The 22,034-nt window shown below is 40.2% G+C and overlaps 1 pseudogene; it reads right to left on the minus strand.

Annotated features, from left to right (window-relative positions):
* Window positions 1-19,910: 19,910 nt before the first annotated feature.
* LOC138071570 (cAMP-regulated phosphoprotein 19 pseudogene) lies at window positions 19,911-20,301 on the minus strand (annotated as a pseudogene).
* Between the last annotated feature and the right edge of the window lie 1,733 nt (window positions 20,302-22,034).

Below are 22,034 nucleotides of genomic sequence, written 5' to 3' on the forward strand. Positions count from 1 at the left end.
CATGAGTTCCAAGCTGAGATTCTTACCTAACTAGTCAGTTGAATGGTCAGAGCCACAGGAATTTTTAAAAGCTTTAAAGTTGATTCTAGCATAGAGGTGATGTTGAGAAAAATTGTTCTAGAGCAGTGCTGTCAACTAGAGTTTTCTGCAATGATCAAGATGTTATATAGAGTCAGTCCTCCCTATTCATGGATACAGAAACTGTGGGTAGGGAAGACTGACAGTACTATGCCATTTTATAAAAGGGACTTGAGTATCCACAGATTTTGGTATCCATGGGGGTCCTGGACCAATCTCTTGTAAATACTAGCCACGACTGTACTATCCTGTCCAACACTGCAGCCACTGGTGACATGGATACTAAGCACTTGAAATCTGGCTACAGTTGTTGACCTAGGAACTGAATTTTTCATTGTATTTAATATTAATTAATTTGAATCTAAAATAGCCACATGTGGCTATTGATCACTATATTGGCTATGGCAGCCCTAGAAGGAAGCCTGATAAGAAACAAAGATCAAATGATAGCCGTGGAGAGGTTATATGTTCTGTTCTAATTGTTTTACATATGACAAATTCTTTAATCCCCACAACAACTCCCTGGGCTAAGTATGATTATCTTCTCCATTATCCAAATGAAGAAACTAAGAAACAGAGAGGTTTAACTGAGAGTTTAAATAATTTGCTCAAGGTCTAATTGTTACTATGTGGTAGAATTAACATTAGAACTCAAGTTATATGGCTCTAAAACATATGCTTTTAATAATTCACAAAAACCATCAATTAGTTAAATAATATGTGCACAAACATAGGAACCTGGAATGTTAGATCCATGAATCAAGGCAAATTGGAAGTGGTCAAACAGGAGATGACAAAAGTGAACGTCTACATTCTAGGAATCAGCAAACTAAGATGGACCGGAATGGGTAAATTTAACTCAGATGACCATTATATCTACAACTGTGGGCAGGAATCCCTTAGAAGAAATGGAGTAGCCATTATAGTCAACAAAAGAGTCTGAAATGCAGTACTTGGATGCAATCTCAAAAATGACAGAATGATCTCTGTTCATTTCCAAGGCAAACCATTCAATATCACGGTAATCCAAGTCTATGCCCCAACCAGTAACACAGAAGAAGCTGAAGTTGAACAGTTCTATGAAGACTTACAAAACCTTCTAGAAATAACACCCAATAAAGATGTCCTTTTCATTATAGGGGACTAGAATGCAAAAGTAGGAAGTCAAGAAACACCTGGAGTAACAGGCAAATTTGGCCTTGGAGTACAGAGTGAAGCAGGGCAAAGGCTAATAGAGTTCTGCCAAGAGAACGCACTGGTCATAGCAAACACCCTCTTCCAACAACACAAGAGAAGACTCTACACGTGGACATCACCATATGGTCAACACCGAAATCAGATTGGTTATATTCTTTGCAGCCAAAGATGGAGAAGCTCTATACAGTCAGCAAAAACAAGACTGGGAGTTGACTGTGGCTCAGATCACGAACTCCTTATTGCCAAATTCAGACTGAAACTGAAGAAAGTGGAGAAAACTACTAGACCATTCAGGTATGACCTAAATCAAATCCCTTATGATTATACAGTGGAAGTGAGAAATAGATTTAAGGGACTATATCTGATAGATAGAGTGCCTGATGAACTATGGAATGAGGTTCATGACATTGTACAGGAGACAGGGATGAAGACTATCCCCAAGAAAAAGAAATGCAAAAAAGCGAAATGCCTGTCTGGGGAGCCCTTACAAATAGCTGTGAAAAGAAGGGAAGTGAAAAGCCAAGGAGAAAAGGAAAGATATACCCATTTGAATTCAGTGTTCCAAAAAATAGCAAGGAGAGAGGAGAAAGCATTCCTCAGTGATCAATGCAAAGAAATAGAGGAAAAGAACAGAATGGGAAAGACTAGAGATCTCTTCAAGAAAATTAGAGATACCAAGGGAACATTTCATGCAAAGATGGGCTCAATAAAGGACAGAAATGGTAGGGACCTAACAGAAGCAGAATATGTTAAGAAGAGGTGGCAAGAATACGCAGAAGAACTGTGCAAAAAAGATCTTCATGACCTAGATAATCACAATGGTGTGATCACTCACCTAGAGCCAGACATTCCGGAATGTGAAGTCAAGTGGGCCTTAGAAAGCATCACTATGAACAAAACTAGTGGAGGAATTCCAGTTGAGCTATTTCAAATCCTGAAAGATGATGCTGTGAAAGTGCTGCACTCAATATGCCAGCAAATCTGGAAAACTCAGCAGTGGCCACAGGACTGGAAAAGGTCAGTTTTCATTCCAATCCCAAAGAAAGGCAATGCCAAAGAATGTTCAAACTACTTCACAATTGCACTCATCTCACAGCAGCACATGCTAGTAAAGCAATGCTCAAAACTCTCCAAGCCAGGCTTCAGCAATATGTGAACTTTGAACTTCCAGGTGTTCAAGCTGGATTTAGAAAAGGCAGAGGAACCAGAGATCAAATTGTCAACATCCGCTGGATCATGGAAAAAGCAAGAGAGTTCCAGAAAAACATCTATTTCTGCTTTATTGACTATGCCAAAGCCTTTGACTGTGTGGATCACAATAAACTGTGGAAAATTCTGAAAGACATGGGAATACCAGACCATCTGACCTGCTTCTGGAGAAACCTGTATGCAGGTCAGGAAGCAACAGTTAGAACTGGACATGGAACAATAGGCTGGTTCCAAATAGGAAAAGGAGTATGTCAAGGCTGTATATTGTCACCCTGCTTATTTAACTTCTATGCAGAGTACATCATGTGAAATGCTGGGCTGGAAGAAGCACAAGCTGGAATCAAGATTGCCGGGAGAAATATCAATAACCTCAGATATGCAGATGACACCACCCTTATGGCACAAAGTGAAGAAGAACTAAAGAGCCTCATGATGAAAGTGAACGAGAATAGTTAAAAAGTTGGCTTAAAGTTCAACATTCAGAAAACTAAGATCATGGCATCCAGTCCCATCACTTCATGGCAAATAGATGGGGAAACAATGGAAACAGTGGCTTACTTTATTTTTCTGGGCTCCCAAATCACTGCAGATGGTGAGTGCAGCCATGAAATCAAAAGACACTTGCTCCTTGGAAAAAAAGCAGTGACAAACCTAGACATCATATTAAGAAACAGAGACATTATTTTGCTGACAAAGGTCCCTCTAGTCAAAGCTATGGTTTTTCCAGTAGTCATATATGGATGTGAGAGCTGGACCATAAAGAAAGCTGAGCACCAAAGAATTTATGCTTTTGAACTGTGGTGTTGGAAAAGACTCTTGACAGTCCCTTGAACTGCAAGGAGATCCAACCCGTCCATCTGTCCAACTCTTTGCGACCCCATGGACTGTAGCCTACCAGGCTCCTCCCTCCATGGGATTCTCCAGGCAAGAGTACTGGAGTGGGTTGCCATTTCCTTCTTCAGGAGATCTTCCCAACCCAGGGATTGAACCCAGGTCTCCCGCATTCCAGGCAGACGCTTAAACCTCTGAGCCACCAGGGAAGCCCAAAGGAAATCAGTCCTGAATATTCATTGGAAGGACTGATGTTGAAGCTGAAACTCCAATACTTTGGCCACCTGATGTGAAGAGCTGACTCATTGGAAAAGACCCTGATGCTGGGAAAGATTGAGGGCAGGAGGAGAAGTGGACAACAGAGGATGGAATGATTGGATGGCATCACTGACTCAGTGGACATGGATTTGGGTGAACTCCGGGAGTTGGTGATGGACAGGGAGGCCTGTCATGCTGCAGTTCATGGTGTCACAGAGTCAGACACGACTGAGCGACTGAACTGATACTGATGTGCACAAAGCATAACCGTCACAGCTGGAGGTAGCATGTCTAAGACCTATGGTGGACATTGTTAAACTTATCCACTGGCTTTGACATAACGAAAGGGAAACTAAAGAGAGGTAGCTTTTTCAAATTACTGTAATTTATCATGGAATTACTCAACATAATCAAAGAACTTCAAATACAAATTCTAATCTAAATCAATCTTCCAATTATAATACACTACAATCAGGCATGTATTTTAGTGGTAGAGGAAGAAGAGCACAGTATCTTAGCCTTTAAAGGGTGCCTGCAATGGTCCATTAGTTGCTTTGCAGGTATGGATGTGCTCTCCATTTCCAGTGGTTAATTAGGTCATCAGCTTAGACAGGCACTTTACAAAGGCTCTTTTCAAAGAAAGTTCAAGTGTCTGCAGACAGACTATTACGAAAAGGCATGAAATAAATACTGGAGAGGATGTGAAGGAAAAAAAATCAGGAAAGAAGAAATCTACCCTTCTGGATTCTTCTGGTTCTTCTAGGAATTAAGTTTACATGAGACAGGGGAAAAGTTTAATAACAAGAATACATGGGAGAGACACAGGAAAACAGTAACATTTACCAGAGGGAAAGGGGGAGGGCAAAATGAATAAAGGGTGTCAGCTGTATGGTGATGGATGGAAACTACACTTTTGGTGTTGAGTGTGCTATAGTGTACACAGAAGTTGAAATATAATGTAAAATGTATACCTGAAATTTATATAATGTTACCTCAAAAACAAAAGAAAGCCTGAAACTGAGCAGGACACTGTGAGGCTCCTGGTTTTGGAAGCCTTTCTAGGTTCCCTGTTCCGTGTAGGGAACAGACTCCAGCTACCATGACCTTCTGCTGCTGCTAAGTCGCTTCAATCGTGTCCAACTCTGTGCGACCCCATAGATGGCAGCCCACCAGGCTCCCCCCATCTCTGGGATTCTCCAGGCAAGAACATTGGAGTGGGTTGCTGTTTCCTTCTCCAATACATGAAAGTGAAAAGTGAAAGTGAATTCACTCAGTCGTGTTCGACTCTTAGTGACCTCATGGACTGCAGCCTACCAGGCTCCTCCGCCCATGGGATTTTCCAGGCACGAGTACTGGAGTGGGGTGTCATTGCCTTCTCCGACCATGACCTTCACTGAGTCTCAAAGGGTAGATTCAGTTCAGTTCAGTCACTCAGTCATGTCCAACTCTTTGCAACCCCATGAACTGCAGCATGCCAGGCCTCCCTGTCCATCACCAACTCCCAGAGTTCACCCATGTCCATCGAGTCGGTGATGCCATCCAGCCATCTCATTCTCTGTCGTCCCCTTCTCCTCCTGCCCCCAGTCCCTCTTAGCATCAGGGTCTTTTCCAGTAAGTCAACTCTTCACATGAGGTGGCCAAAGTATTGGAGTTTCAGCCTCAGCATTAGTCCTTCCAGTGAACACCCAGGACTGATCTCCTTTAGGATGGACTTGCAATCCAAGGGACTCTCAAGAGTCTTCTCCAACACCACAGTTCAAAAGCATCAATTCTTCAGCACTTCTCTTTCTTTATAGTCCAACTCTCATATCCATACATGACCACTGGAAAAACCATAGCCTTGACTAGACGGACCTTAGTCGGCAAAGTAATGTCTCTGCTTCTTAATATGCTGTCTAGGTTGGTCATAACTTTCCTTCCAAGGAGTAAGCGTCTTTCAGTTTCATGGCTGAAATCACCATCTGAAGTGATTTTGGAGCCCACAAAAATAAAGTCTGACACTGTTTCTACTGTTTCCCCATCTAAGTCCCGTGAAGTGATGGGACCAGATGCCATGATCTTCGTTTTCTGAATGTTGAACTTTAAGCCAACTTTTTCACTCTCCTCTTTCACTTTCATCAAGAGGCTTTTTAATTCCTCTTCACTTTCTGTCAAAAGGTTGGTTTCATCTGCATATCTGAGGTTACTGATATTTCTCCCAGCAATCTGGACTCCAGCTTGTGCTTCATCCAGCCCAGCGTTTCTCATGATGTACTCTGCATAGAAGTTAAATAAGCAGGGTGACAATATACAGCCTTGACGTACTCCTTTTCCTATTTGGAACCAGTCTGTTGTTCTGACTGTTCTGACCAGTCTGACCAGTTCTGACTGTTGCTTCCTGACCTGCATACAGGTTTCTCAAGAGGCAGGTCAGGTGGTCTGGTATTCCCATCTCTTTCAGAATTTTCCAGTTTATTGTGATCCACACAGTCAAAGGCTTTGGCATAGTCAATAAAGCAGAAGTAGATGTTTTTCTGAAACTCTCTTGCTGTTTTGATGATCCAGTGAATGCTGGCAATTTGAGCTCTGGTTCCTCTGCCCTTTCTAAAACCAGCTTGAACATCTGGAAGTTCATGGTTCAAATAGCTGCTAATCAGGGAAGGGAGAGGATGCAGACAAAAGGGAGGATCAGCCAAGAAACAATATTGCAGCCTTGGGCAGGGTCTTGGTTCCACCTCACAGGGAACACAAAATCTTTGAGCTCTGTACAGAACTAAAACATAACAAATGGAAGATGCCAGCACTCTCATTCCAGAAAAGAACATTTGAGGCCAGATTAAAGGAACCAGAAGAGCTCATCAAGCAATTACCCAAGACCAGATTAAAGGAGATTAAACTGAACTGAGTTTAAAGGAGGGCAAGTCCTGCACACACCCTAATCTTATCAGTAACCCCACCCTTGAACCACTGCTATAAAGTTCAGTTCAGTTCAGTTGCTCAGTTGTGTCCAACTCTTTGCAACCCAATGGACTGCAGCACACCAGGCTTCCCTGTCCATCACCAACTCCCAGAGCTTGCTCAAACTCAAGTCCATCAGGTCAGTGATGTCATCCAAGCATCTCATCCTCTGTCATCCTCTTCTCCTCTTGTCTTCAATCAGGGTCAGCATCGGGGTCTTTTCAAATGAGTAAGCTCTTTGCATCAGGTGGCCAAAGTATTGGAGTTTCAGCTTCAACATCAGTCCTTCCAATGAACCTCCAGGACTGATCTCCTTTAGGATGGACTGGTTGGATTTCCTTGCAGTCCAAGGGACTCTCAAGAGTCTTCTCCAACACCACAGTTCAAAAGCATCAATTCTTCAGCACTCAGCTTTGTTTATGGTCCAACTCTCACATCTGGACATGACGACTGGAAAAACCATAGCTTTGACTATACAGACCTTTGTTGGCAAAGTAATGTCTCTGCTTTTAATACACTGTCTAGGTTTGTATAGCTTTCCATCCAAGGAGCAAGTGTCTTAATTTCATGGCTGCAATCACTACAGTGATTTTGGAGCCTAAGAAAATAAAGTCTGTTACTGCTTCAACTTTTTCCCCTTCTATTTGCCATTAAGTGATGGGACTAGATGCCATGATCTTAGTTTTTTGAGTTAAAAAAACAAAACTAGAACAAACCACAGTCCAAAATATGTGTGAGTTTTAAGCCAGGTTTTTCACCCTCATCAAGAGGCTCTTTACTTCCTCTTCATTTCTGTCATGAAAGTGGTATTATCTGCATATCTGAAGTTGTTGATATTTCTCCCAGCAATCTTGATCCCAGCTTGTCACTTATCCAGCCCGACATTTCGCATGATGTATTCTGCATATAAGTTAAATAAACTTCTGGCTATAGGTTTTACAAATAAGCAAATTAGGAAACCCTAATATTGATTCTGATTATATATAGTGAGAATTTCTAGGATATGGAGGCAGCTCTTGTGTTGATACTGATCAGACATTATGACCATATCTAAGACTCAGAATCATAATCATAATACTCTTCTCTTCTCTCTGTCTCTGTCTCTCTCTCTCACACACACACACATTATAATTACCAAGGGAGTATAGGGTTGAGAGAAGTAGGTAGTTGATATATATGAAATTAAAAATGTGGTAGTCCCAGCATGTAAGAGTTTTTAGATTGTGAATCATACCCACTATAGTTAAAAAAACAAAACTAGAATAAACCACAGTCCAAAATATGTCTGAAGACCACTGTGTAAACAAGAGTGGTTTAGAGACCTTCAAGACCAGTATCAGTGATACAAAAAGCAAGAAGGAGGCTTTGGGAATTTCAACATAATTAATAAAGAGCTGTATTCAGAGCATTTTGGATAAATGTGCCTCTGGGGGTCAGTGCTTACACAATGCTTTAGTGTGGGTAAAAATTTTCCTGCTATCTTTTGCTCAGAGCAAGTGTAGTCAGCTGCCACACCTAAAAGATAAACTACTGGCACACTCCATCTAGAGCATATTATGATTCTTCCCCATAATTATCAAAGGCAGGGTTTGCTTTACAAAACAACATCTATAGGTGAGCTGCTAAGGGATCTCAAAAACAAAGATAAGGACACAAGCAAAAAACACTGATTAATATTTGAATAACAGTTATCATGTTAAAAAAAACAAAATTAATAAACAGAAAAGTTAACATGGAAGTAATAGAATAAATAATAGCAAATGAAAAAATATTTTAAAATAACTATAACTAATATTCTCAAAAGAATAAGAAAAGTTATCAAACCCATAAACAAGGAAAATGCTGGCATAAAACAAAACAAATGATAAGTCCTGGAAACTATATGAATAAAAGGGAATAAAAATAAGGAATGCAATGGATATCTGTAGTAGTATTATGCAACAGAAGAAAAGAAAAAAAATGTGTGTTAATACATTAAACCAAAAGATTCTCACAAAAAAAGTGCAAAATGAAAAAGAAATAGAAATTTTGATAAAGCAATAATAGACATGGAGACTAGATCCAGAAGTTCAACATCCATGTAGCAGGAATCCTATAAGAACAGAAAGTATAGAGAAGAGCATGTAAATAAATCAATAATAGAAGATAATTCCTCCCAAGTGGTAAAAGATACTAGTCTTCAGATGGAGAGAGAAGTGCTAAACCAGGTAAACAAAGAAGACATATATAAAATGCACTGGAGTGACATTTCTGAACACGAAGAATTTTAAAAAGGATTAAAAAAAATCCCAAAAGTTTACATAAAGAAGAAAATAGCAAAACAAACAAACAAACAAAAAACCCAGTATGTTCAGTTCAGTTTAGTTGTCGCAGAAACCAGTACTCGAGAAACCAAGCACCACACTCAGAGAGTTGGAGAATTCAGGTTTATTATGCCGGCGGGCCCAGAGGAGTTAACACTCCAAGCTCTGAGCCCCGAACAAAGGGATTACAGAGTTTTTATAGACAGACTATAGTGGGCAACACTAGCTGTTAATAGGCTGGTTTAAACTAAGGGGTTTCTCATCCGAGGGAACATCAGTCAAGATGGGGAGGGGGATGTCGGCCTGGACAAGCGTGATTAAGCAGGTTTGCAGGGGCTGGGCGATTGCAAAGAGCAGGACAAGGGTTAGTGAGATAAACTCCAGTTCTGAGTATTGCAAGCCCCCACTATCTGAGACTACAAGACCTGCATGACCTATGTGATCTAGACTTAGCAAGGGGCAAGCTGAGTTAAAGAGGCAGAAGAAGGAGGTTATGTACAATTTTAACTTTTCCTCTTCATAGTTACTCAGTCGTGTCTGACTCTTTGCGAACCCGTGGACTGTAGCACGCCAGGCCTCCCTGTCCATCACCAACTCCTGGAGTTTACTCAAATACATGTCCATTGAGTCAATGATGTCATCCAACCATCTCATCCTCTGTCATCCCCTTCTCCTCCCGCCTTCAATCTTTCCCAGTATCAGGGTCTTTTCAAATGAGTCAGCTCTTCACAACAGGTGGCCAAAGTACTGGAGTTTTCAGCTTCAACATCAATCCTTCCAATGAACACCCAGGACTGATTTCCTTTAGGATGGACTGGTTGGATCTCCTTGCAGTCCAAGGAACTTTCAAGAGTCTTCAACATCACACTTCAAAAGCATCAATTCTTCAGAGCTCAGCTTTTTTATAGTCCAACCGTCACATCCATATTTGACTACTGCAAAAACCATAGCTTTGACTAGATGGACCTTTGTTGGCAAAGTAGTGTCTCTGCTTTTTAATATGGTGTCTAGGTTGGTCATAACTTTTCTTCCAAGGAGTAAGCATCTTTTAATTTCATGTCTGCAGTCACTGTCTGCAGTGAATTTGGAGCCCCCCCCCCGCCCCCCCACCGCCAAATAAAGTCTGTCACTGTTTCCACTGTTTCCCCATCTATTTGCCATGAAGTGATGGCACTGGATACCATGATCTTAATTTTTTGAATGTTGAGTTTTAAGCCAACTTTTTCACTTTCCTCTTTCACTTTCATCAAGAGGCTCCTTAGTTCCTCTTTGCTTTCTGCCATAAGGGTGGTGTCATCTGCATATCTGAGGTTATTGATATTTCTCCTGGCAATCTTGATTCCAGCTTATGCTTCATCCAGAGCAGCATTTCTCATGATGTACTCCGGATATAAGTTAAATAAGCAGGGTGACAATACGCAGCCTTGACATACTCCTTTCCATATTTGGAACCATTCTATATTTAGCTTTAAGTATAGACTCTTGAGAGTCCCTTGGACTGCAAGGAGATCCAACCAGTCCATTCTGAAGGAGATCAACCCTGGGATTTCTTTGGAAGGAATGATGCTAAAGCTGAAACTCCAGTACTTTGGCCACCTCATGCAAAGAGTTGACTCATGGGAAAAGACCCTGATGCTGGGAGGGATTGGGGGTAGGAAGAGAAGGGGACAACCGAGGATGAGATGGCTGGATGGCATCACGGACTCGATGGACGTGAGTCTGAGTGAACTCCAGGAGATGGTGATGAACAGGGAGGCCTGGCGTGCTGCGATTCATGGGGTTGCAAAGAGTCGGACACGACTGAGCAACTGAACTGACTGAACTGAACTGATAAACCCAGTGAAGTTTACACTTAAAGGTAAATAACTGTGGATACATAAGGTCAAAATAATTTTTAGAATTATTTAGAACTAAAATTTTTGGAGATATAAAATTGAGATACAACAGGAAAGTAATTGTAAAGTTGCAAAGTTATTGTCTAAAATAAAGAAATATACAGATTCTAATGAAATTTAGATTTTGATTTTTATAAAAGGATTATAAATGTCTGTATTGAGAACCAACCAGATACACAGAAAGAGCATATTCACCTTTGAAAATACAAGAAGAAGAATAAAAGAACAGATCAAATCATCAACACAGGTAAAAGGAAGCAAAGAAAAATGACAAATAGAAAACATAAAACATGATAGCAGTACTAAGGAAAAAATGTACTAGTAATTACAATAAATATTAATAGTTTATTTTACTCTAATAATAGAAGTCCCTGTGAATGAAAAAATTTTATACTTTTAATTTTGAAATAATATTAATATTACAAAATGTTTCAAAACTACCTGAACAATTCTCTTATAGATTTACCACATGTTAACATTTAAAACACTTTTGTTTTTCTGTCTCTAATTTTTCCCTGAAATGTTTCAGAGTAAGTTGCAGACAGGATGCTCTTGCACAATGTTACAAAGGACCATCTTACTGGAACAAATGGTGAATATCAAATAAAGTGTGCATTGAGATAATAATATATCATTGATTGATAATTGTACTGTGGTTACATAAAAGCATCCTGTCTGCAACTTTTCTTCCCCATGATTTTTTGGAGAACTTCTTTACTTTCAAATACCACAAGATGTTCCAGATCATTTTATATTTTTACCTTCCCTAGAACTGGAATCAGTATCTTCTTTAAGGAGTCCTTCTTCTTTTATTGTAGAATCATGTTTAGAAATCAAGATCTGGGCACTGGGTGTGCTCATTAATACTAGAGTTATGTGTATTTCTATTAACTCTCAGTGGACAAAGCTGAGATATATATGTATGTATTCATATACACATACATACATCCATATTTCTGTATCTATCAATCTATCTTTCAAAAACCATGAAATAACACTGATGATACCTCTAATTCAAACCCAATACCATAGGGTTTGTCATAGGCTTCCCTCTTTCTTTTTTTTTTTTAAATATTATTTATTTAATTGGAGGCTAATTATTTTACAATATTGTAGTGGGTTTTGCCATACATTGACATGAATCAGCCATGAGTGTACATGTTTTCCCCTCCTAAACCCGCTCTCCCACCTCCCTCTCCATCCCATCCATCAGGGTCATCCCAGCACACCAGCCCTGAGCACCTTGTCTCATGCATCGAACCTGGACTAGTGATCTGTTTCACATATAATATACACGTTTCAATGTTATTCTCTCAAATCTTCCCACCCTCACCTTCACCCACACAGTCCAAAAGATTGTTCTATACATCTGTGTCTCTTTTGCTGTCTCACATATAGGGTCATTGTTACCATCTTTCTAAATTCCATGCATATGTGTTAGTATACTGTATTGGTATTTTTCGTTCTGACTTACTTCACTCTGTATAACAGGCTCCAGTTTCATCCACCTGCTTAGAACTGATTCAAATGCTTTCTTTTTAATGGCTGAGTAATACTCCATTGTGTATATGTACCACAGCTTTCTTATCCACTCGTCTGCTGATGGACATCTAGGTTGCTTCCATGTCCTGGCTATTACAAACAGTGCTGCAATGAACATTGGGGTACACGTGTCTCTTTCAATTCTGGTTTCCTCGGTGTGTATGCCTAGCAGTGGGATTGCTGGGTCATATGGCAGTTCTATTTCCAGTTTTTGAAGGAATCTCCACACTGTTCTCCATAGTGGCTGTACTAGTTTGCATTCCCACCAACAGTGTAAGAGGGTTCCCTTTTCTCCACACCCTCTCCAACATTTATTATTTGTAGACTTTTTGATAGCAGCCATTCTGACCGGTGTGAAATGGTACCTCATTGTGGTTTTCATTTGCATTTCTCTGATAATGAGTGATGTTCAGCATCTTTTCATGTGTCTGTTAGCCATCTGTATGTCTTCTTTGGGGAAATGTCTGTTTAGTTCTTTGGCACATTTCTTGGTTGGGTCATTTATTTTTCTGAAATTGAGCTGCAAGAGTTGCTTGTATATTTTTGAGGTTAATTCTTTGTCAGTTGCTTCATTTACTATTATTTTCTCCCATTTTGATGGCTGTGTTTTCACCTTGCTTATAGTTTCCTTCATTGTGCAAAAGCTTTTATGTTTAATTAGGTCCCACTTGTTTATTTTTGCTTTTATTTCCATTACTCTGGGAGGTGGGTCATAGAGGATCCTGCTGTGATTTATGTCAGAGAGTGTTTTGCCTATGTTTTCCTCTAGGAGTTTTATAGTTTCTGGTCTTACATTTAGATATTTAATCCATTTGGAGTTTATTTTTGTGTGTGGTGTTAGAAAGTGTTCTGGTTTCATTCTTTTACAAGTGCTTGGCCAGTTCTCCCAGCACCACTTGTTAAAGAGATTGTCTTTTCTCCTTTGCATACTCTTGCCTCCTTTGTCAAAGACAAGGTGTCCATAGGTGAGTGGATTTGTCTCTGGGCTTTCCATCTTCACTAATTTGATTAATATGTATCTTGGGGTGTTTTGCCTTGGGTTTATCCTGTCTGGGACTCTCTGGGTTTCTTGGACTTGGGTGGCTATTTCCTTCCCCGTTTTAGGGAAGTTTTCAACTATTATCTCCTCAATTATTTTCTCATGGCCTTTCTTTTGGAGGGGGAGAGGGCAATCAAGCCAGTAATCACACTACTAAGTAAAAATGGGTACTGAAGATTGGATTCTTAAAGATACAAAATTGATAACAAATATCAAGGCTGAGCGCCAAAGAATTGATGCTTTTGAACTGTGGTGTTGGAGAAGACTCTTGAGAGTCCCTTGGACTGTAAGGAGATCCAACCAGTCCATTCTGAAGATCAACCCTGGGATTTCTTTGGAAGGAATGATGCTAAAGCTGAAACTCCAGTACTTTGGCTACCTCATGAGAAGAGTTGACTCATTGGAAAAAACTCTGATGCTGGGAGGGATTGGGGGCAGGAGGAGAAGGGGACGACAGAGGATGAGATGGCTGGATGGCATCACGGACTCAATGGCCGTGAGTCTGAGTGAACTCCAGGAGATGGTGATGGACAGGGAGGCCTGGCATGCTGCAATTCATGGGGTCGCAAAGAGTCAGACACGACTGAGCGACTGAACTGAACTGAACTGATCAAACAGCAAAGATTAAAAATCTAGAGTAGAGGTTAGACTCTCAAAAATACAATATTAAAAAAAAATCACAAAGATTATAAAAAATATATATGAAGTTTTCTTTAAAAATAGGGTCTTTTTTTGCAAGGTAATAGTAGGTTACACAAATGAAAATTAAAGGAGTAATAGAGGATTTAAAAATTTAAAAAAATAAAAAATAAAGTAAATTAAAAAAATAAAAAATAAATCTAAAAAATGATAATAGTAAAAATATATCTAGTAATTTCTCTGGAGCTTTTGTGGGCAGTGTGGGGTCAGTTCAGTTTCAGATTGTTCCTTGTTCCAGCTTATACTTCTCAAGATCCATAGGCCTCTTCCAATGTAGTCGGTGCTAACTACAGGGTTTTAATCTGTTGCACCTGTCACTTCCAAAGTGGCTCCCTCTTTATTTCGGCTTCTTCTGTTTGCAAGTCTCTTCAGTGTCTAATTTCCGCCCTGACACAAGGGGGCAAAGGTGGTCACTTATTTAGGCTCACTTGTTCAGTCGTGCTGCGGAGAGGGAGGAACACTGCAAACAAATATCACTGGCGTGTGTGGGGAGTGCTCACAGTGTCTAGGCCACACTGGGTTTGCCCCCACTCACAGCTTGTGTGCTTTCCCAGTCTACACTTCTGAGGCTCCAGGTTGCTCTGCAGGGGGTCTGTCTAAAGCGGGGCCCTGGGTGGCATGCACTTTCCAGGTCTAAGCTGCTCAGGTTTAGGTTCTTGGTCACTCCACAAAGGTGCAGACTCAGTTGGGCCTGCATTTGTGCCCTTCGCAGGTCCGAGCAGCTCAGGCGACCAGCTGCTTGGCCAACACACTCTCCTTAGGTGCGGTGTGTCTTATCACCTGCCCCATTCCAGCCGCTCGGTTTCCCGGGTGTGCCGTCTCAGATGTGCTGTGTCTCTTCTGGGGAGCTGATCTCTGGCTGCAACCCTCCCAGCAGATGTCATCCGTCCAGGATCGCAGGAAGGCTTGGCTGGCAACTGGGAGCCTGCTCTCAGTTTGGTGGAGGATGCCACCTCTGGGGCTGAGTTTACCCCTTTCTGGCTCTAGCTGCCGCCCTCCTGCCTCCCTGCCTCCTGGCAGGGGATGGGCTGGTCTGCTGCCGGCTAGCTCTCCTCTGGTATTCACTCAGTCCTTTGTTCTGTGAGTGGCCTGGCAGTGCCTTAGGTTAGGGCTTTTGGCAAGAAAGTTCTCTCTCTCTCTCTCTATTTTGTTTCTCTCTCTCTCTGGTTATCCCAGTTTGGGTTGCTATCTCAAGTTAGCTCCCTCAGATTGCCCTCAGGGCATTCAGTCCCAGTCCTTACCCACAGCAATGCGGCCAGTGCCTCTCTGTTCAGCCCCTGCTTGCTGGTGGCGGATGCTACTTCTCCGCTGGGAATTGCTGTTAGGCACATAATCTGAGGGTTTTGTTTATTTATTTATTTATTTATTTTTCCTCCCAGTTATGTTGCCCTCTGAGATTCCAAAACTCCCCACAGACCTGCCAGTGAGAGGGTTTCCTGGTATTTGGAAACTTCTCTTTTATGACTCCCTTCTCGGGACAGATCTCCATCCCTAATTCTTTTGTCTCTCTTTTTATCTTCTATATTTTGTCCGACCTCCTTTCAAAGACAATGGGCTGCCTTACTGGATGCCTGGTGTCCTCTGCCAGCGTTCAGAAATTGTTTTGTGGAATTTGCTCAGTGTTCAAACGTTCTTCAGAGAAGGCAATCACACCCCACTCCAGTACTCTTGCCTGGAAAATCCCATGGATGAACGAGCCTGGTGGGCTGCAGTCCATGGGGTCGCTAAGAGTCAGACAAGACTGAGTGACTTCACTTTCACTTTTCACTTTCATGCATTGGAGAAGGAAATGGCAACCCACTCCAGAGCTCTTGCCTGGAGAATCCCAGGGACATGGGAGGCTGGTGGGCTGCCGTCTATGGGGTCACACAGAGTTAGACATGACTGAAGTGACTTAGCAGCAGCAGCTAAATGTTCCTTTGATGAATTTGTGGGGGAGAAAGTGGTCTCCCCGTCTTATTCCTCTGCTATCTTAGGACCACCTCCCCTCTTTCCTTATTTGTAATTCCCCTCTCCAACAGTGAGAAACCCAGCTCTCATTAAGGACAATATATTTACTTATATGCTCAAACTCAGAATACATATGTTAATTGCAGAATTGCTAATCCATCAGTTCAGTTCAGTCCAGTCGCTCAGTCATGTCCGACTCCTTGCGACCCCATGAATTGCAGCACGCCAGGCCTCTCTGTCCATCACCAACTCCTGGAGTTCACTCAGACTCACGTCCGTCAAGTCAGTGATGCCATCCAGCCATATCCATACCATCATGAAAATCAAACCTATCAACAAGAGTACAATATTTGTTTCCAACTCCATCTTTATTCTTAATTTATGTTATAGCAACCTAACATGTCATGGGGGAGCTCATATGTTTGGTTCAAATGTTGAAACTCATGATGATCATCTTTTTATATAAGAAAAACAAAACTGTATTATTCAAACAGTTGAGGAAATCTCAAGGCAAGAGGCAGGGAGAATGGCTCTCAGGGAGAAAGTCCAGGACTGAGAGAGACTGAATAGCAGTATGCAGGCATTTTATAAAGAGAAAAGTCCCACTGGCACAAGATTTAAAAGAAGTTCTTGTCCAGGGCAATTAAGAGGTAGCAAGAGGATCTTGTGAAATGGGAGGACTAGGGGTGATGGGGGCAAGCTTTACCAGAAGGCTGCAGTAGTTTACAGACAAAGGCCAGAAATAAAGTTCAGAGGTTACTGGCTCTAAGTCATACATCATTGGGAGTCCAAATTTCTTTCCTGGAGTTTTCATAAGGTATACAGTCAAAATACAATTTTAGTTGCTTATGTTAAGTCTTCATATCTCTCTCCACACACACTTTGTTATTCATTGTTATATTATTTGTTTGAAATAAAATTAGGTTCATTTGCTTTGGTTTGTATTACTTTTTTTTTTTTTTGCTTTTCCCCATCCTTGTTGATTTTATTTATTTTTAAGCATGTGAATATTGACATGGTTATAAAATTCAGAACTATACAAAATGTATATTTAGAAAAGTATGTTACTCTTCCATATTCTTTCCATTCTTTTCCATATCCTTTCCTTTCTACTTTGCTCCCAACTATACTTGCAAGTAACCAATCTCATTAATATCCTAGCTTATTTTTTATATATCTATTTTTACATATATACATGTATATCCACATATGTATAATGAGCACACACACACTTTATATATGTATTATATATATATATATATATATATATATATATATGTATATACTGATGATTTTGGTTTCAGTACTGATCTAGACCACAAACAAACAAAAAATATGGTGTCAGTCTAGGAGCTCAGCCAAAAAGCCTTTTACTCAAAATAAGTTTTATCATCAAAACCACTTCCCCACAGAGGTATGCACCCCAAAATGAAGTGAAATATCCAAACTTTTAACACTCATTTTTAATCAGTTCCAGTGACATTACCATAGATCTAGGTGTAAACAAGTTAGTTATGAAATCAGCATCATCTACAAAAACAAATTCTTCAAAAATGAAGAAGGTCCATAGGACTCAAGATCCAAGTTTCTTAAAAACTTAGATAAATTAAAAAATTAGATAAAAATTCTTTGTAAAGGGATTAAGAGAATTTGGAGAATTAATATTTTCTGAGAGGTTGTGTAAAACATACTTACAAAAATAGCATAAAAGTGAATTTAACAGTCAGTGCACATGCACACTTCATTCACATCTTCAAAAATAAAAGGTATTCTAACACTACAAAACTGAATAAGAATACTAGCTTCAACAGCAACTGTTAAGCACTAGAGTGACATAAGTTACACCAGAATGGGCAAACACTGCCCAAATAAAATTCTATTGTTAAAGCTGAAACAGATTTAAGGTCATTCAAGTTCAAGCATGGGATACAAATCTTTTGGAGCCCAATCTATTTGGGTGTGAAATACATGACCTTTCTTCTAGCTTGTGGTCATAAACTTCTGTTTTACAAAATTGAAAAGGAAAATACAGAGGAAATTAATATAATAGATGTTATTTTAAATAAGCTTAACATCCAAAGCTATAATTAGGATAAATTATAGAAAGCCACAGAAGAATGGTACAAAAAAGATCTTCACGACCCAGATAATCACCATGGTGTGATCACTCACCTAGAGCCAGACATCCTGGAATGTGAAGTCAAGTGGGCCTTAGGAAGCATCACTATGAACAAAGCTAGTGGAGGTGATGGAATTCCAGTTGAGCTATTTCAAATCCTCAAAGATGACGCTGTGAAAGTGCTGCAAACTTAATATGCCAGCAAATTTGGAAAACTCAGTAGTGGCCACAGGACTGGAAAAGGTCAGTTTTCATTCCAATCCCGAAGAAAGGCAATGCTAAAGAATGCTCAAACTACTGCACAATTCCACTCATCTCACACGCTAGTAAAGCAATGCTCAAAACTCTCCAAGCCAGGCTTCAGCAATATGTGAACCATGAAATTCCAGATGTTTAAGCTGGTTTTAGAAAAGGCAGAGGAATCAGAGATCAAATTGCCAACATCTGCTGGATCATTGAAAAAGCAAGCGAGTTCCAGAAAAAACATCTATTTCTGCTTTATTGACTATGCCAAAGCCTTTGACTGTGTGGATCACAATAAACTGTGGAAAATTCTGAAAGACATGGGAATACCAGACCACCTGACCTGCCTCTTGAGAAACCTGTATGCAGGACAGGAAGCAACAGTTAGAATCGGACATGGAACAACAGACTGGTTCCAAATAGGAAAAGGAGTATGTCAAGGCTGTATATTGTCACCCTGCTTATTTAACTTATATGCAGAGTACATCATGAGAAATGTTGGGCTGGAGGAAGCACAAGCTGGAATCAAGACTGCTGGGAGAAATATCAATAACCCCAGCTATGCAGATGATACCACCCTTATGGCAGAAAGAGAAGAAGAACTAAAGAGCCTCTTGACGAAAGTGAAAGAAGAGAGTGAAAAAGTTGGCTTAAAGTTCAACATTCAGAAAACGAAGATCATGGCATCTGGTCCCATCACTTCATGAGAAATAGATGGGGAAATATTGGGAACAGTGGCTGACTTTATTTTTCTGGGCTCCAAGATTGCTGCAGATGGTGATTGCAGCCATGAATTTTAAAAGATGCTTACTCCTTGGACGGAAAGTTATGACCAGCCTAGATAGCCTATTAAAAAGCAGAGACATTACTTTGCCAACAAAGGTCCATCTAGTCAAGGCTATGGTTTTTCCTGTGGTCATGTATGGATGTGAGAGTTGGACTATAAAGAAAGCTGAGTGCTGAAGAATTGATGCTTTTGAACTGTGGTGTTGGAGACTCTTGAGAGTCCCTTGGACTGCAAGGAGATCCAACCAGTCCATCCTAAAGGAGATCAGCCCTGGGTGTTCATTGGAAGGGCTGATGTTGAAGATCAAACTCCAATATGTTGGCCACCTGATGCGAAGAGCTGACTCATTTGAAAGACTGATGCTGGGAAAGATTGAGGGCAGGTGGAGAAGGAAACGACAGAGGATTAGATGGTTGGATGGCATCACCGACTCGATGGATATGGGTTTAGGTAGATTCTGGGAGTTGGTGATGGACAGGGAGGCCTGGTATGCTGTGGTTCATGGGGTCGCAAAGAGTCGGACATGATTGAGCGACTGAACTGAACTGAAAGAAAGCCAAAACATTAAAATTGTAAAACTTGCTTGTTGCTTGTTGGAACCAGCCCTACACCAGGAGTTGGGTAATACATACAATTATTTTTAACTAGATTACTTTACATTTCTCTAACATATTCTTTTCATCAGTGCATTGTTAAACTTATCAGAAACTCTACACACGTATTATATTATTCCCTTAAAAAGCAGCACAATTTACCCCTACCTGCAAAGCCATCACTCTCAAATGACTGAGTAAAAGGAAATAAAAAGTGGAGGAATAACATATTAAGGAGAAATAATGGGAATTAGAAGATTCATGCAGTTCAGCTCTTTTAAACAGCCAGCCAGCTTACTAGCAACAAGAGATGGTTTCCATTGAGGAAGGCCCTGTGGAATGGGAATGTGGTCACCAGTGACCTCTGTCTTACCAGGGGCTGCAGTAGGAAGTTGCTGTTCTTCATTTTTGCTTTAGCCCTGTTGTAATTCCCAGAATAAAAATATTTTATTTCCTTTCCACAACTGTTGGCTTAAAAAAATTTGAATCTCCAGGCTTTTTCCCCAGATGAGGATACTTTGCTTTTAATTTTGCCTCTTCCGCTCTCCCTGGACTGGTCACTTTATCTTCCATTTCCTTTTGCTCCTCCATGGAGGTTGCCTCAGGGCCTTCTGCAGACATACTGCTTGCTAGCCCTTACCCGACTTCTCTGGCTTTGCCATGCCCTGAGATTCTAATATTTTTGACCCAAATACCTTCCTTTGCTTGAACACATCATAAAATGATAGTCTTTTTAAAAAACTGAAGTATAGTTGATTTACAATGTTGTGTTAATTACTGCTGTACAGCAAAGTGATTCAGTTATACATACATACATATATAATGCTTTTTAAAGAATATTTTAAAAAAAGAATGTATATGTTTTTTCAAGTTTCTTTACACAGGAAGGATAACATACTATTTTGCATACTTTTTTATGTTTTTTTATTTTTTGTAATTTTTTTGTAATTTTTTATTTTTTTAATTTTTTATTTTTACTTTATTTTATTTTACAATACTGTATTGGTTTTGGCATACATTCACATGAATCCGCCAATGTACATAAGCTCCCAAACACGAACCCCCCTCCCACCTCCCACCCCACATCATCCCTCCGGATCATCCCTGTGCACCAGCCGCAAGCATCCTGCATCCTGCATCGAACATAGACTGGCAATTCGTTTCTTACATGATAGTATACATGTTTCAATGCCATTCTCCCAAATAATCCGCCCCTCTCCCTCTCCCTCAGAGTCCAAAAGTCTGCTCTACACATCTATGTCTCTTTTGCTCTCTTGCATACAGGGTCATCATTACCATCTTTCTAAATTCCATATATATGTGTTAGTATACTGTATTGGTGTTTTTCTTTCTGGCTTACTTCACTCTGTATAATCGGCTCCAGTTTCATCCATCTCATTAGAACTGATTTAAATGTATTCTTTTTAATAGCTGAGTAATACTCCATTGTGTATATGTACCACAGCTTTCTTATCCATTCATCTGCTGATGGACATCTTAGGTTGTTTCCATGTCCTGGCTATTATAAACAGTGCTGCAATGAACATTGGGGTACATGTGTCTCTTTGAATTCTGGTTTCCTTGGAGTGTATGCCCAGCAGTGGGATTACTGGGTCATAAGGCAGTTCTATTTGCAATTTTTAAAGGAATCTCCACACTGTTCTCCATAGTGGCTGTACGAGTTTGCATTCCCACCAACAGTATAAGAGGATTCCCTTTTCTCCACACCCTCTCCAGCATTTATTGCTTGCAGACTTTTGGATCGCAGCCATTCTGATTGGTGTGAAGTGATACCTCATTGTGGTCTTTATTTGCATTTCTCTAATAATGAGTGACGTTGAGCATCTTTTCATATTGCACACTTTTTTTAACTTAACAATATATCCTGGAAATCACTCCATGTCAGTTCATAGAGTTTTTCTTTGTTCTTTTTTTGCATCTGCCTAGTGTCCCCCATGTGATGTATCGTACTTTATTCAGGTAGTCTCCTGCATGAGCATTTAGTTTGTTTCCAGTATTTTGAAATTACACTGTAACAAATAACATTTGCATATATATTTTTATATTATTGTAGGTCTATTATCAGGGGTAAATTCCTAGGAATAGGATTACTTTGTTAGACAAATGCATATGTCTTAATTTTGTTAGATATGAATAGTTCCAAATCTCCATCCAGAAGGGTTGTACTACTTTGCATTCCCACGAATACTATATGAGAGTCACTGTGTCCTTATATCCTTGCTAATAGAATGTATTGGTATATTTTTTATTTTTACTGTCAGATGGAAATTTTAATCCATCTATACTTTCGTTTTGTTTATAAGAGACCTGCCAAAATAAAATAAAAATAAGTA

This window comes from Capricornis sumatraensis, chromosome X (assembly GCF_032405125.1).
Source record: "Capricornis sumatraensis isolate serow.1 chromosome X, serow.2, whole genome shotgun sequence".
In the NCBI taxonomy this organism is placed as follows: Eukaryota; Metazoa; Chordata; class Mammalia; order Artiodactyla; family Bovidae; genus Capricornis; species Capricornis sumatraensis.